Source organism: Ranitomeya imitator, chromosome 4 (genome assembly GCF_032444005.1).
Source record: "Ranitomeya imitator isolate aRanImi1 chromosome 4, aRanImi1.pri, whole genome shotgun sequence".
Classification (NCBI taxonomy): domain Eukaryota; kingdom Metazoa; phylum Chordata; class Amphibia; order Anura; family Dendrobatidae; genus Ranitomeya; species Ranitomeya imitator.
In genome coordinates, this window is record NC_091285.1 from 106,930,227 (window position 1) to 106,944,669 (window position 14,443).

Below are 14,443 nucleotides of genomic sequence, written 5' to 3' on the forward strand. Positions count from 1 at the left end.
CACAATTACATGCCTATCCCGGAGACCCCGGATGATTGGAAAGAGATTTCAAGGGGATTTCATGAGCAATGGCAGTTCCCTAATTGCGGGGGGGGGCCTTGGATGGGAAACATGTCCGCATCACCCAACCACCACACTCCGGCTCCTTTTATTATAACTATAAGGGATATTTCAGCGTTATTCTGATGGCCCTCGTTAATGCGAACTACGAATTTGTAAGTGTGTCTGTAGGGATCAACGGGAGATTATCTGATGGCGGAGTTTTGGAGCTAACCGATTTTGGGGACCGCTTGAAAGAAAACAAACTGGCCTTGCCTCCCAACAGTGACACTACTGGAAACATGAACTTTGTGTTTGTCGGAGATGAGGCGTTCCCACTGCATCCCAACCTTTTGAAGCCCTTCTCCCAGAAGACTCTGACACCTGAGCGGCGCATATTTAATTACCGACTTTCGAGAGCTAGACGCGTTGTGGAGAATGCGTTTGGAATCATGGCAAACCGATTTCGTGTTTTCCACACTGCAATGAACATGAAACTATCGTCTATAGACTCTGTGGTTCTTGCTTGTTGCGTCCTCCACAACTTTCTGCGCCACCGTGATGCCACTGCATACAGCCCTCCACAGTATGTAGACTCTGTTGACCCTGCAAACGGGGATATAACCCAGGGAGAATGGCGTCTAGACGAGCACAGGGTTTCTGGCCTGGAAAGTCTGGGATCCGGAAGGAACAATGATGACGCGACAAATTGCAGGGAAAAATACTGTGACTTTTTCAATGGTCCAGGGGCTGTCTCATGGCAGCACCAACAATTGTAGCGCAACTGTTGGCATATCTTTTACCATTTATTATGGATTACATTTGTTTTCGTTCATCCGCTCTCGTGTACCATTCTTTTTATAACCCAACCAATTTCTTTGTCAAGTAACAATGTCAACATAACGATATATCGATTTATGTACATTCTCTTGTTCTTTTTATTCCATTCCAATAAAAATATCTAACTATGCAAATACTCTACTTCTGTATCAAACATATGAACCATGGGAGCCAACAACCTCCTCTGCCCTAGCGCTTTCATGATGTGTGTGTGTGTGTGTGTGGGTGGATGTATGTATGTATGTATGTATGTATCTATCTATCTATATATACCAAATAGGAAAAAGAAGGCAGCACTCCCAAAGTTTCAGGTGAAAAAAAGATGGAGATTTAATCGACCCACATCACTGCGCGACGTTTCAGCTCACTGAGCCTTTTTCAAGGCTTGAAAAAGGCTCAGTGAGCCGAAACGTCACGCAGTGATGTGGGTCGATTAAATCTCCATCTTTTTTTCACCTGAAACTTTGGGAGTGTTGCCTTCTTTTTCCTATTTGGTATACATGTTGGATAAATGCTTGGACCATTCTATCCAGGGGGCTAGGCACCCGCTATTGGTGAGCATTGTGCAGTTCCATTTTTTTCTATATATATATATATATATATATATATATATATATATATATATATATATATATATATATATATATAATATATAATATATATATATATATATCCCGATTATAACGCATTTGGTATTGTACAGTATGCATGTCCACTTTGCATATTGCCCACCCACATAGTATTTTGCCCATCCAGAGAGCCACGTAGTATGGAGACAAATTAAAAAAATATATATATTTTATTAGTTTTTACATGACATTTTCACTGTTGATGATCCATAGGGGATTACGGAGTAGGGGAGGGATAAATTGGACGGGTTTATTAAAGGGAACCTGTCACCTGAATTTGGCGGGACCAGTTTTGGGTCATATGGGCGGAGTTTTCAGGTGTTTGATTCACCCTTTCCTTACCCGCTGGCTGCATGCTGGCCGCAATATTGGATTGAAGTTCATTCTCTGTCCTCCGTAGTACACGCCTGCGCAATGGAAGATTACCTTTCGCAGGCGTGTACTACGGAGGACAGAGAATGAACTTCAATCCAATATTGCGGCCAGCATGCAGCCAGCGGATAAGGAAAGGGTGAATCAAACACCTGAAAACTCCGCCCATATGACCCAAAACTGGTCCCGCCAAATTCAGGTGACTGGTTCCCTTTAACATATAAATATATTTGTATACTCACCTTCCGAAGTCCCGTTGAAGTAGTGCTATACTCACCCTACGCCACCTTTCCCAGGGATCATAAGCTGCCGCTTTCAATGGAGTGGTCCTGGGAGTGGGAAAGGCGACGGAGGGTGAGTATAGCAGGTGTGATAGCCTTTTTTTTTATTTATTTTTTTTATTTCACATGACATTTTCACTGTTGATGATCCATAAGGGATTACGGAGTAGGGGAGGGATAAATTGGACGGGTTTATTAACATATAAATATATTTGTATACTCACCTTCCGAAGTCCCATTGAAGTAGTGCTATACTCACCCTACGCCACCTTTCCCAGGGACCGTAAGCTGCCGCTTTCAATGGAGTGGTCCTGGGAGTGGGAAAGGCGACGGAGGGTGAGTATAGCAGGTGTGATAGCCTTTTTTTTTTTTTTTTTTTTTTATTTCACATGACATTTTCACTGTTGATGATGCATAGGGGATTACGGAGTAGGGGAGGGATAAATTGGACGGGTTTATTAACATATAAATATATTTGTATACTCACCTTCCGAAGTCCCGTTGAAGTAGTGCTATACTCACCCTACGCCACCTTTCCCAGGGACCGTAAGCTGCCGCTGTAAATGGAGCGGTCCTGGGAGTGGGAAAGGCGACGGAGGGTGAGTATAGCAGGTGTGATAGCCTTTTTTTATTTTATTTTTTTTTTATTTCACATGACACTTTCACTGTTGATGATCCATAAGGGATTACGGAGTAGGGGAGGGATAAATTGGATGGGTTTATTAACATATAAATATATTAGTATACTCACCTTCCGAAGTCCCGTTGAAGTAGTGCTATACTCACCCTACGCCACCTTTCCCAGGGACCGTAAGCTGCCGCTGTAAATGGAGCGGTCCTGGGAGTGGGAAAGGCGACGGAGGGTGAGTATAGCAGGTGTGATAGCCTTTTTTTAAAATTTTTTTTTTATTTCACATGACATTTTCACTGTTGATGATCCATAGGGGATTACGGAGTAGGGGAGGGATAAATTGGACGGGTTTATTAACATATAAATATATTTGTATACTCACCTTCCGAAGTCCCAATGAAGTAGTGCTATACTCACCCTACGCCACCTTTCCCAGGGACCGTAAGCTGCCGCTTTCAATGGAGTGGTCCTGGGAGTGGGAAAGGCGACGGAGGGTGAGTATAGCAGGTGTGATAGCCTTTTTTTTTTTATTTTTTTTTAATTTCACATGACACTTTCACTGTTGATGATCCATAAGGGATTACGGAGTAGGGGAGGGATAAATTGGACGGGTTTATTAACATATAAATATATTAGTATACTCACCTTCTGAAGTCCCGTTGAAGTAGTGCGATACTCACCCTACGCCACCTTTCCCAGGGACCGTAAGCTGCCGCTGTAAATGGAGCGGTCCTGGGAGTGGGAAAGGCGACGGAGGGTGAGTATAGCAGGTGTGATAGCCTTTTTTTATTTTTTTTTTAAATTAAGTTTTTTAAAACTATTGATGATGCATAGGCACAGGGATTAATGACCGGGCGTCAGGCCAATGACTGCAGGGCAGTAGGCAGAGTGGATTATGGACCTTATAAAACTGACGTCTCTATTGTTTTCAAGACAAGATCCCTACAAATTTTGATAGTAGGTGTCCATCTCGCTGTACCGGTGCGTGGACGTAGGAGGTCCTTGTGAAAAGTCTGCAAAAGAAGGGGGTGCAGGTGGTGTCCAGAACTGAGAATGATGTGGGCCTGGTCTGCGGACAGGAGTGCTTTGCATGGGCTCCTGTGGTGGTCCCAAATAAAACTGGCTACTGGGCTGACGATCGGTGATGTTCAACATAGATGTGTCGCTCAGTTTTCCAGCGGCTGCCGCGTTCAGAACGTCAAACATTAATCTCTCCGCGTGAGATCGTTGGGTAACGTCCAATTTGTTTAACCGTTCCTCAACCAAGGTTGGGAATGCGGAGAGCTGGGTTGCGGCATGCTTGGACAAGATGTTGTTAGCCATTGCCAGGAGATCCACAGGTGTCCCCGCTGTCGACTTTCTTTTGCGAGATGGCCGCTGTGGACGTGTCTGATCCTCGAGACACGGGCTTCTGGAGGACTGATGGGACTGGACATCGTTCCCTTCTGGTCTTTCCCGCTGTTGCAGAGGCACCTGCGATTCAAGGAAAAAGAAAAAAATTAAAAGTCAATAACATACAAACAACTCAGCCTTAGAGCCCCACCTCTCCAACACCTCTATTCCTGTTCATGGGAAGCTATGAGGAACTAGGTAGCAAACCACAGGGGTTACAGAGCTTTCAGAGTTGGGCTGAACTACATTGGGCAGCAATACTGTACGTACAAATGTGCGGAAGACACAATATGTTAATGTATTTATCTTTATGTTATAGACTTTGGAAATTATTAAAAATGCATTTAAAGGAGGGGGAAGTACTGTTTGGACATACTTCTCAGAACAGGAAGTGACAACTGTTATTAACAGGGGGATTAAACATGAAAAATGTGAATCATTATTATTGGAAACCATGCAGTCTCATAAACCTACAAGACACACGGCATGCTACTAGAAGGGAAGCTAGGGGGTACTTACATGCTCGTCCGGAGACTCGGGCAGGTTCTCTTCAGGCGATGGTGCACATATGCTTGTGACAGTCTGGAACGGGCGAGGGATTTCCTGGTCCCGAGTGAACGCCAGCAGGTCATAGTACCACAACTTGGTCACATAGACGTCATCAGTTCCGGCCCCAGACTTCAGCGACTTTTCCACCTTGTTCAACTCTTTTTTGTAGACTGTGCGGAGAGCCTGGATTTTTTTACGCACAATGTGTTCATCCACCGTCTCAGTGGGATGATGCTCCTTGTAGATGGCCACCAGCTTCTCATACGCATCTTTCTTTTTGTAGCGGTTGCTGTAATCCGCCGACTTTATCTTCCACAAGCAGGGCAGGGAGCGGTACATCTCTATGAGTGCCCGAACACAGTCTTGTTCATTGGCAGACATCTAAAAAAAAAATGAAGCAACAGCAAGCAAGAAAGTTGTGGCCCCTGTGCCTTTCCTAATGTGAGCAGCCTTATCTTGTATGGGATGGGCCGTGCGCTATTTCCTTTTGGTAGCCACCATTTTAGGGATGGGATGGTTCGTCTGCTTTTTTCCTATTATTAATACCAATTTTGGGGCTTGAAAATGGCAGATAAAAAAAAAACAGATACACTTACCATGAAAGATCTAATAAGAACGCTGATGAGTTCAAGATCTCCAACCAGGTCACTCACAAGAAGCTAGAGAACGAAGACGATGCAGAGGTCTCGATTTACAACCACGACGCTCACGAGATGTTAAATCAATACGGAGCAGAATTCTAGATTTCCAAACAAGACGCTCACGAGAGGTTATAAAACGAAGACGCTGCAAAGATCTTGATTTCCAACCAGTACGCTTACGAGATGGAGAATGAACACGATGCAGAGTTTTGGATTTCCAACCTATTGCAAGATGCTCGTAGTTGAAATACGCACAAGTGATTGAACAGTTGACTCAAGGTTTTTATATCGGAACCTTGCTATAGAACCTACCTACAGATGATCCCGCTGTGGCCTATCACAGTTCACAGGGAGACATCACACCCACTCCATTCGTAATGTAATGTATAACGTTATGGCGTCACCTTTTTTTTAATGAAATAATGTAAAAGCCATTCTTTTTGTACTGGCTGTTGTAATCCCCATGCAGGCTGTGGCGACAGATGGCATCTCCTTTTGTAAAGTCATGTTATGGCGTCACCTTTTTTAATGTCATTATGTCCTCCCCTTTGTCATTGTAATGTATTGTAAAGACTCCCTTTATGTTATAATGTACACACCACATCCCAGGCTATTGCAACACATGGCATCTCCTTTTGTAAAGTCATGTTCTGACGTCACTTTTTTTAATGTTATAATGTAATGTAAAGGCGTCTCCTTTTGTAATTGTTATGTATTGTAAAGACCCCCTTTATGGAATGTACACACCACCTCCCAGGCTTGTCGGGACAGAGGGAGTCTCCTTTTGTAATAGCGTATCCTTTTTTTTATTTAATGTAATACTTTATCACTGTGTGGTTCCCTATCCTTTGTAATTGCATATTTTATTGTACTAATCAGTCGATATGTATTGGACCTAGGCTATCATAGTATGGGAAGTTTATGTGATCGTGGTAAATTGATATTTTTTCAAGAAAACTTTTAAAATTAAAATCTATTACGGGCGTCACTGCAATGTATTGTAAAGGCGTCTCCTTTTCTAATGTACAACGCCTACCTGGCTAGAGCAAGACGCTGCGATGGCCCCTATGATCGTTGCTGGCGTCGTTGCTTTTGATGTCAAACACAACGATACACGCCAATCGAACGACCAAATAAAGTTCTGAACTTTCAGCGCCGACTAGCGATATCACAGCGGGATCCAGATCGCTGCTGCGTGTCAAACACAACGATATCGCTAACGAGGACGCTGTTACGTCACAGATCGTTGTCGTTCTCGTTGTAAAATCGTCTAGTGTGACGGTACCTTAAGGATGAAGGTCTGCAGTTGATCCAGCAGTACCAGCGAGAGGCCCAAGCTGAACGCCAAGCTGAGCGGAAGGCTTGAGCTGCCGAGGCTCAAACTTAGTGGGAGGCCTGAGCCGCCGAGGACCAATCTTGGAGGGACCATGAACTGCGGATGGCCCAACTCGGGGCAGTACCATCTACCACGTGGAACAGTGAGTCCAGCAACGCTCCGTCCCCTAAACTCCAGCCAGAGCACTTTTTTGTGAAGGTAAAGGATGGGGACTTGGACACTTTTCTGAGGGCCCTTGAGAAAGACTGCAGACAGTACTGGCTGCCTGGGACCGAATGGGCCCGATATCTAACCCCAGGGCTCAAAGGCAAAGCTCTGAAGGCATTTGCTTCTCTCCTGTCAGACGAAGATGGAGACTATGAGGCCATCAAGCAGGCCCTGATAAAGAAATACCAGCTCACTCATGAGGTTTACCGTAAAAAGTTCCAGAACCTCCAACTTGGCCCACACAACACTTATATCAATGTGGTGCATGGACTCATGACCCACTTTGACCAGTGGATCCAGGGACTGTCAGCGACCACCTTTGAGCAGCTACAGGACCTGATTATAAAAGACCAGTTCTTACATCTTTGCCCAGCTGAGGTGTGACAGTTTGTGATGGACTGAGAGCCAAAAGATGCGGACAAAGCAGCGCAGATCGCCAACACCCTATAAGGCCAACCGTAAATCGGAAGTGCAGAAGCCAGTCACCGCCAGCTTGAGAGAGGGTAAGCCATCAACCAACCCCAGTGCCCCTGCCAGCCGACTTTCCAGAGGCCCTGTCCCCTTTGCCAACAACACCAGGCCTACATCAGACCCTCGCAAGTTTTTTTTCTGCAATCGGACTGGTCATATCAGCGCCACTTGTCCGGACAAGCAGAAGAACCCGCCAGCCATGGCCTCAGGGCCTAATGCAGCAGTTCCTTTTGTGGGTGGGGCGGTTGGGACAGTCTGTGACATTGTGCAGCATCAAAAAAGTCATATAGCAAATAGATTAATGGCTGCACTCAAAATTAATCTGCTAGAGCAAGGAAATGTGCAATACATGAAATGGGAATAGCATAATGGCTTGTGAAATATATGAAAAACACATGAGATTCTTAGCACAAGATTTGGCCAAAAGTTGTGAGCCCATCCACCAATCGTCAAGGTAATCTCAGAACGGATGGGTACCTGAGCTGACTGCCTAGTGTGAACACTTACCTATGGCTAATAACGTGGTAAAGCCTGCTTATATAGGAAGCTCAGAACCAACTGTGTTAGGATGTAATTAAAATCACAGCATGGTGAAGGGCGGTGTTGTGAATTCCGCTCTTGGGCTCCCTCTTGTGGTTTCTAGTGGTATGGCTGCTCCTTGGAGTTAGCTGTCATCAGCTGCCTCCACTTATCGTCTCTTCTGCTCTGCTATTTAAGTCTGGCTCTTTCTTCAGCCTGTGCCACTTGTCAATGTTTCCTGGCTGGATTCACATCTCTGCTTGGATTCTCCTGGTTTCCTGACCAGTTCTGCAAAGATAAGTTCTGGCTTTGCTCTTTTCAGTCCACATGTTGTGGACTTATTGTTCTGTGCATTCTATATTTGTCCAGCTTGTCAGTATGGATTATTTCTGTTAGCTGGAAGCTCTGGGAAGCAGATTTACCCTCCACACCTTTAGTCAGGTGTGGAGATTTTTGTAAACTCTGTGTGGATTGTTTTGTAGTTGTTATACTGAGCGCACAGTATCCTTTCCTGTCCTATCTATTAATCTAGACTGGCCTCCAATGCTGAAATCTGATTTCATTTCTGCGTATGTTATTTTCCCCTCCTCTCACCATCAATATTTGTGGGGGGCTATCTTTCCTTTGGGGATTTTCTCTGAGGCAAGATAGGTTTCCTGTTTCCATCTTTAGGGGAAGTTAGATCTTAGGCTGTGCCGAGGGGTCTAGGGAGCGTCAGGTACCCCCCACGGCTATTTTTAGTTGCGCTGCTAGGTTCAGAGTTTGCGGTCAGTACAGATACCACCTCCTTCAGAGCTTGTCTCATGTTGTTCATAAACCACCAGATCATAACAGAGCGGGGCGTTCAAGTCAGAAAAAATAGTACATAGTAGATATAGAAAAACTGACTGAACAGCAATCTAATCTGAACTGGTGCATAACCAAAAAAGTCATATAGCAAATAGATTAATGGCTGCACTCAAAATTAATCTGTGCTAGAGCAAGGAAATGTGCAATACATGAAATAGGAATAGCATAATGGCTTGTGAAATATATGAAAAACACATGAGATTCTTAGCACAAGATTTGGCCAAAAGTTGTGAGCCCATCCACCAATCGTCAAGGTAATCTCAGAACGGATGGGTACCTGAGCTGACTGCATAGTGTGAACACTTACCTATGGCTAATAACGTGGTAAAGCCTGCTTATATAGGAAGCTCAGAACCAACTGTGTTAGGATGTAATTAAAATCACAGCATGGTGAAGGGCGGTGTTGTGAATTCCGCTCTTGGGCTCCCTCTTGTGGTTTCTAGTGGTATGGCTGCTCCTTGGAGTTAGCTGTCATCAGCTGCCTCCACTTATCGTCTCTTCTGCTCTGCTATTTAAGTCTGGCTCTTTCTTCAGCCTGTGCCACTTGTCAATGTTTCCTGGCTGGATTCACATCTCTGCTTGGATTCTCCTGGTTTCCTGACCAGTTCTGCAAAGATAAGTTCTGGCTTTGCTCTTTTCAGTCCACATGTTGTGGACTTATTGTTCTGTGCATTCTATATTTGTCCAGCTTGTCAGTATGGATTATTTCTGTTAGCTGGAAGCTCTGGGAAGCAGATTTACCCTCCACACCTTTAGTCAGGTGTGGAGATTTTTGTAAACTCTGTGTGGATTGTTTTGTAGTTTTTATACTGAGCGCACAGTATCCTTTCCTGTCCTATCTATTAATCTAGACTGGCCTCCAATGCTGAAATCTGATTTCATTTCTGCGTATGTTATTTTCCCCTCCTCTCACTGTCAATACTTGTGGGGGGCTGTTTTTCCTTTGGGGATTTTCTCTGAGGCAAGATAGGTTTCCTGTTTCCATCTTTAGGGGAAGTTAGATCTTAGGCTGTGCTGAAGGGTCTAGGGAGCGTCAGGTACCCCCACGGCTATTTTTAGTTGCGCTGCTAGGTTCAGGGTTTGCGGTCAGTACAGATACCACCTCCTTCAGAGCTTGTCTCATGTTGTTCCTAAACCACCAGATCATAACAGGGCGGGGCGTTCAAGTCAGAAAAAATAGTACATAGTAGAAATAGAAAAACTGACTGAACAGCAATCTAATCTGAACTGGTGCATAACCAAAAAAGTCATATAGCAAATAGATTAATGGCTGCACTCAAAATTAATCTGTGCTAGAGCAAGGAAATGTGCAATACATGAAATAGGAATAGCATAATGGCTTGTGAAATATATGAAAAACACATGAGATTCTTAGCACAAGATTTGGCCAAAAGTTGTGAGCCCATCCACCAATCGTCAAGGTAATCTCAGAACGGATGGGTACCTGAGCTGACTGCATAGTGTGAACACTTACCTATGGCTAATAACGTGGTAAAGCCTGCTTATTTAGGAAGCTCAGAACCAACTGTGTTAGGATGTAATTAAAATCACAGCATGGTGAAGGGCGGTGTTGTGAATTCCGCTCTTGGGCTCCCTCTTGTGGTTTCTAGTGGTATGGCTGCTCCTTGGAGTTAGCTGTCATCAGCTGCCTCCACTTATCGTCTCTTCTGCTCTGCTATTTAAGTCTGGCTCTTTCTTCAGCCTGTGCCACTTGTCAATGTTTCCTGGCTGGATTCACATCTCTGCTTGGATTCTCCTGGTTTCCTGACCAGTTCTGCAAAGATAAGTTCTGGCTTTGCTCTTTTCAGTCCACATGTTGTGGACTTATTGTTCTGTGCATTCTATATTTGTCCAGCTTGTCAGTATGGATTATTTCTGTTAGCTGGAAGCTCTGGGAAGCAGATTTACCCTCCACACCTTTAGTCAGGTGTGGAGATTTTTGTAAACTGTGTGAGGATTGTTTTGTAGTTTTTATACTGACCGCACAGTATCCTTTCCTGTCCTATCTATCAAGCTAGACTGGCCTCCTATGCTAAAATCTGATTTCATTTCTGCGTATATTATTTTCCCCTCCTCTCACTGTCAATATTTGTGGGGGGCTGTTTTTCCTTTGGGGATTTTCTCTGAGGCAAGATAGGTTTCCTGTTTCCATCTTTAGGGGAAGTTAGATCTTAGGCTGTGCCGAGGGGTCTAGGGAGCGTCAGGTACCCCCCACGGCTATTTTTAGTTGCGCTGCTAGGTTCAGGGTTTGCGGTCAGTACAGATACCACCTCCTTCAGAGCTTGTCACATGTTGTTCCTAAACCACCAGATCATAACAGGGCGGGGCGTTCAAGTCAGAAAAAATAGTACATAGTAGATATAGAAAAACTGACTGAACAGCAATCTAATCTGAACTGGTGCATAACCAAAAAAGTCATATAGCAAATAGATTAATGGCTGCACTCAAAATTAATCTGTGCTAGAGCAAGGAAATGTGCAATACATGAAATAGGAATAGCATAATGGCTTGTGAAATATATGAAAAACACATGAGATTCTTAGCACAAGATTTGGCCAAAAGTTGTGAGCCCATCCACCAATCGTCAAGGTAATCTCAGAATGGATGGGTACCTGAGCTGACTGCCTAGTGTGAACACTTACCTATGGCTAATAACGTGGTAAAGCCTGCTTATATAGGAAGCTCAGAACCAAGTGTGTTAGGATGTAATTAAAATCACAGCATGGTGAAGGGCGGGGCGTTCAAGTCAGAAAAAATAGTACATAGTAGATATATAAAAACTGACTGAACAGCAATCTAATCTGAACTGGTGCATAACCAAAAAAGTCATATAGCAAATAGATTAATGGCTGCACTCAAAATTAATCTGTGCTAGAGCAAGGAAATGTGCGATACATGAAATGGGAATAGCACAATGGCTTGTGAAATATATGAAAAAACACATGAGATTCTTAGCACAAGATTTGGCCAAAAGTTGTGAGCCCATCCACCAATCGTCAAGGTAATCTCAGAACGGATGGGTACCTGAGCTGACTGCCTAGTGTGAACACTTACCTATGGCTAATAACGTGGTAAAGCCTGCTTATATAGGAAGCTCAGAACCAACTGTGTTAGGATGTAATTAAAATCACAGCATGGTGAAGGGCGGGGCATTCAAGTCAGAAAAAATAGTACATAGTAGATATAGAAAAACTGACTGAACAGCAATCTAATCTGAACTGGTGAATAACCAAAAAAGTCATATAGCAAATAGATTAATGGCTGCACTCAAAATTAATCTGTGCTAGAGCAAGGAAATGTGCAATACATGAAATGGGAATAGCATAATGGCTTGTGAAATATATGAAAAACACATGAGATTCTTAGCACAAGATTTGGCCAAAAGTTGTGAGCCCATCCACCAATCGTCAAGGTAATCTCAGAACGGATGGGTACCTGAGCTGACTGCCTAGTATGAACACTTACCTATTGTTAGGGCTAGCGGAACGCACCGAGTAGAAATAGATATTTATTATTAATGGTGCGTTCGCAGCCCGGGGTCCACCGTGCAGGAAGAACCTGCTGCTAGTGAATGGTGGCACAATATGGCGGTGTAGACTAGCTTTGTTACCTCACAGAGCAGCCGCGAGAGGAAAGCACTGCGCCCTGTTAGCCTCAGAGGAGCACAAGCTTACTGCCAAGCTGATAGCAGTCTGTGGTTAAGCAACACGCAATCTCCTCACCGGAGAAGCCGGTATTCTAGGGGCTTATTTCAGCCGGGTCCCTGAACACACTCATACAATCTCCTCACCGGAGGTGCCGGTATTCTAGGGGCTTATTTCAGCCGGGTCCCTGAACACACTTATGCTAACCACACTGGCGCAAAGCACATATGACTTGATACTAGCGCATGGCCGTGCGGTCATGCGCTGTTTATATAGCTGCAGCACAGGAAGTGGGCTGCAGCACAGGAAGTGGCTATAGAACTTTTGCCCTTCCAAGACCTGCCAAGAGGACCAATGGAATGTGCCGCAGAGCCTGAGCACATGACCCTCGATCTCCAACGGGAGATCTTGCCCTGGGCATGCTCAGTGTGTGCAGATAAGGACTTAGTCCCAGAGAAGTCCGCTCGCTGCTGACCAGTATAGGCTTTAAAGGCAGAAGCTGGAGAAGCAGCAGTAACTCTTCTCACAGAGTCAGACTGAGCGAGACGCTGGGATCGACGTCCCTGCTGAGCAGACTCCACTGCGGCTGGAGGAGAATGGGAGACCGCAGCGGAGATGGATCGAGATTCCCCCTGTGCAGCAGAGGAAACTCGACTCCTAACATTACCCCCCCTCCTAGGGCCCCCCCCTCCTTGGACCTCGCTACGCTCGAAGGCAGCAATGAGCTGCGGAGCCCGAATGTGCTCAACAGGCTCCCAGGACCTGTCCTCGGGACCATAACCCTTCCAGTCCACCAAATAAAAATTTTTTACCACGCACCACCTTGCACCCCAAAATAGCGTTCACCTCATAATCGTCCGAAGACGAACCCGATGTCCCAGCAGATGACTCGGAGAACAGGGACATATACACGGGTTTCAAGAGGGACACATCAAAGGTGTCGGTGATACCCAGGTGTGGCGGAAGGGCCAAACGATAGACCACAGGATTAACCTGCTCGAGGACCTTGAATGGGCCCAAGTAGCGAGGAGCAAATTTAGTGGACTCAACTCGCAGCCTGATGTTACGGGCGGAGAGCCACACCAAGTCGCCAGGAGCAAAGGTCGGGGCAGGGCGCCGATGTGCATCGGCGGAGGACCTCATTCTCTCCTTCGAGGCCCGAATGGCATCCTGAGTGCGGTCCCAAATGTCCCGTGCCTCCACTGCCCAGTCTGCCACCCTGGAGTCAGCAGAGGACACGGGCATAGGCACAGGAACCCGCGGATGCTGGCCGTAATTAAGGAGGAAAGGAGTCTGACCGGTGGAGTCGGCTACAGCGTTATTAAGGGTGAACTCTGCCCATGGTAATAAAGATGCCCAGTCATCCTGCCTGGCAGAAACAAAATGTCGTAGATATGTGACCAGAGTCTGATTGGCCCTCTCTACCAACCCATTCGTCTCGGGATGATATGCGGAAGAGAGATTTAACTCAATGCTGAGAAGACGACAAAGCTCTCTCCAGAACCGAGACCCAAACTGGGGACCCCGGTCACTGACAATTTTGTCTGGCATGCCGTGTAGGCGGAAGATGTGTCTTATGAACAACGCTGCCAAGGCCCGTGCAGAAGGTAACCGTGGGAGCGGCACCAAGTGCACCATTTTCGAGAAATGATCGGTAATAACCCAAATGACGGTACAGCCGCGAGACTTGGGCAAACCCACTACAAAGTCCATCCCGACCATCTCCCAGGGCCTGTCTGCCACCGGCAAGGGATAGAGTAACCCAGACGGCCGTTGTCGAGGAGACTTATTTTTGGCGCATGAGACACACGCCAGAACGTAATCTCTGACATCTCGCAGCATATGCGGCCACCAGTACGTCCTTGCCAGCAGCTCAGATGTCCTTTTTGTCCCAAAGTGTCCACACACCCTGGAGGAATGAGCCCAAGAGAGAACCTCCGGTCGCAAATTTATGGGCACAAAAGTCTTGCCCAGAGGCACAGACTCAAGCGACACCGGAGCCACGGTTCTCAAGCTCTCAGAAGGAACAATAAGCCGAGGCTC